We start from the raw sequence: 3,608 nt of genomic DNA, 5'->3' as shown, positions 1-3,608 counted from the left end.
AAAAAGACAATTGATGATCAATGTATTTTTTTATTTCTATGTCTAACATAGCAGTAGCGCGTTCTTGGCCAAAGGCGCTACTGATAGGTCGTTTAGCAGTAGCGCACTTTGCTATAGCGCACTACTGCTAAGCCATTCCATCTCCCCTCACCTAGCTATCCTATCCAGATCACACTCACACACACTCGATCTCCCCCTCGTCGCCCCTCCTCCGATCTGCGCCGCCGTCACCTCATCCTCCTCGCTGGACTCGGTACCGGCCTCCTCCTCCGTCCTCCCTCCACTGGCCGCTGGCCGACCCCTCCTCGCTCCGCCTTCCTCCTCCATTCTCCCTCCACTCGCCACCGGCCAGCCCCTCCTCGCTCTGCCTTCCTCCTCCATTCTCCCTCCACTCGCCGCCGGCCAGCCCCTCCTCGCTCCGCCTTCCTCCTCCATTCTCCCTCCACTCGCCGTCGGCCAGCCCCTCCTCGCTCCGCCTTCCTCCTCCGTCCTACTCTCTTCTCCCTCCTCGAGTCGCCCCTCCTTCTCCCTCCTCCCTGCTACATTTTGATTTTTAGGCTAGTTCATATGCAACATTCTGATTTAGTTGATATGATTCAGTTGATTTAGTAAGCTAGTTGATTTAGTTGATTTAGAACATTTTGATTTAGTTGATTTAGTAGGCTGGTTGATTTAGTTGATTTAGTAGGCTAGTTGATTTAGTTGATTTAGTAGGCTAGTTGATTTAGTTGATTTAGTAGGCTAGTTGATTTAGTTGATTTAGTAGGCTAGTTGATTTAGTTGATTTAGAACATTTTGATTTAGTTGATTTAGTATACTACTGGATTTAGTATGCTAGTTGATTTAGTTGATTTAGGATGCTTTGCTCATATTGCTTTAGGAAAATATCACATGCTACTGTTTTTCTTTCCTGTGAAGTGAATCATTAATCCTTTGCTCATATTGCTTTAGCAAAATGGCGCCACCACCACCACCACTATGTTGACTGTGCAAGTCAAGGTGCGCCAGCAGCCTTGCAACTGGCAAGCTGTTTGGCATCTACTTCCAGCCGAGTTTTCGTCATGCGGCGGTAAGAAATTAGATGAAATGTAACAACTATTTTATATTTATGTTGGCATTACTGCATTGTGTCATTTTTCTAAAGCAATATGATAGGAGACATTGTGTCATCTTGCACAGACTGTCCCATGCAATGTGAGGTTGACATTCAACAAGCTGATAGGAGACAGTGTGACATTTGAGGCTCCTGGGGGGCCGTACACTATGGAGGTCGAGAAAGGACGCAATATGTCACAGATTGGAGGAGATGGATGGGCCCGTTTCCTCGCCCGCATGCGTCTTACTGGTGGTGAGTTGATCAGCTTCTCTTTCAGAGCAGAAAGACCCAAGCTGGCTGTCATTTATCTCAACCTGGTGGAAGATGATGAAGATGACGAAGATGATGAAGATGACGAAGATGATGCAGATGAAGAAGAAAATGAAGATAATGAGGACCCACTCGATGAAGATGATGATAACCCACTTCATGAAGCCATCGTAGCTCAAAGAATGAGGCTAAGCGAGGAGGAGGTGTGCAACCTATGGGACATAATTCCACCACGTGCTGACTTTGTCGGGGTGCCATTCGTGACCCACCTGAGAAGTACCATGGTCGATCGACATGATATGGTATGTTATACTTACAAATGCAAATTATCCGATGATATGCTTAGTGTAGAGTCCAATGATATGTTGTGTGGAATCTAGACTTAATAGAAATATATTTGCAAGAGTATGTGTGAGGCTATTTATTAATTGATATGTTTTTCTTATTCAGAAATTGCCAAAGAACCTATCTGTGAGTTGTGGTATCGATCCTGATGAAGAAGGCTCAGCTGGACTACGCCTTACCGCAAGGGGCTCCGTCACCACCTGTACTTACCGCATGGACACAGACGGTCGCACACACTTAAACTCGGTTGGGTGGAAGAGATTCCTTGTTGGCAAGAATCTTCGTGTTGGACAGGCCATCCTAATTACTATCAGGAACACCCACCGCCCAGGCTTGAGGATGATGATCGTCGTCGATATCATCTAGAACTACATATGTGTGTGTGGCTATATCATGTAGAACTACATATGATGATCGTCGTCGATATCATGTAGAACTACATATGATGATCGTCGTCGATATCATCTAGAACTAAATATGATGATCGTCGTCGATGTCACCTTGTACTGCTTGAGGATGCATGTTGAGTATATATGAAATTGTTATCTAGTACTCCCTCGGTTCCAAATTACTCGTCGTGGTTTTAGTTCCAATTTGAACTAAAACCACAACGAGTAATTTGGAACCGAGGGAGTACTACCTATTACCTATAATGCTTTATGAAATTGATATCTAGTAGTACCTAGTATCTGGAAATTGCATTTTATTGAAGCTGGAGTGGGGAAATGGTGAAAGATATAACAGTAGCGCGGGCTCAGGAAATCGCTACAACTAACTAATAGTAGCGTGTTCTGAAAACGCGCTGCTGATATAGTCAATAGTAGTAGCACGGGTACTGACAGCGCTACTACTAACAGTTAGCTGTAGCGCCTTATTGGTAGCGCGGGTGCCCGCACTGCTGATAGCCTCAAAACCCGCGCTACTACTAGGCTTTTCTCTAGTAGTGTCAGGCTCCAGAAATGCTTCATCTACCTTAGTGGGCTCTATGATAGAGACAAAAGCATAGTGCCCACAAAAGTTAGATAAATGTGAAGCTTTTGAGCGTGTGAGAGGACCTGGTGCTTCAATGTCATTGATGATCTTGTCAACTTGCACTTCTTTTGCAACGCGAGGATGAGCTGGTTGATGTCGAGGAATTTGATCAGCATTTTCTTCAGCACCGTTTTCTTCAGCATTATCTTCAGGTGCATCATCTCGACGTTCTTCACGTTCTGGAATGAATTCTTCAGCAGATTCTTCAGTAGGAATGACATCCTCAGTCGCCTTGAACTTGATAGATTCCTCAGGTGCTGGTTCATCTATCACAGAATGTAGGTGCTCTCTTTGCGAGCCATTAGTTTCATCGAACCGCACATCTACAGTTTCAACAACCTTGTGAAGTGCATTGTTGAAGACTCTGTAGGTGTGCGAGTCCTTTTCGTAACCAAGCATAAAACCTTCATGTGCTTTCGGTGCAAATTTAGCATTGTGATGAGGATCTGTAATCCAACATTTAGCACCGAAGACTTTGAAATAACTCACATTTGGTTTCTTGTCAGTGAGGAGTTCATAGGCAGTCTTCTTGAAGAATTTGTGAAGATATACTCTGCTGATGATGTGGCACGCGGTACCAATTGCATCAATCCAAAAACGACGAGGCGTTTTGTATTCATCAAGCATAGTGCGAGCCATCTCAACAAGAGTTCTGTTCTTGTGCTGCACGACGCCATTTTGCTGAGGAGTATAAGGAGCAGATAACTCATGAGTAATACCAAGTTCATCAAGACCGGAATTCTTGAACTCAGTTCCATTGTCACTCCTGATGTGCTTGATCTTCACACTAAAGTTGGTTGAAGCCCTCGAGGAAAATCGTTTGAAGACTTCCTGCACTTCATGTTTGTAAGTGGCAATGTGTACC

This window comes from Triticum aestivum, chromosome 5B (genome assembly GCF_018294505.1).
Source record: "Triticum aestivum cultivar Chinese Spring chromosome 5B, IWGSC CS RefSeq v2.1, whole genome shotgun sequence".
NCBI lineage: Eukaryota > Viridiplantae > Streptophyta > Magnoliopsida > Poales > Poaceae > Triticum > Triticum aestivum.
The sequence above is the reverse complement of the archived record's forward strand: the minus strand, read 5'-3'. Positions refer to the sequence as shown.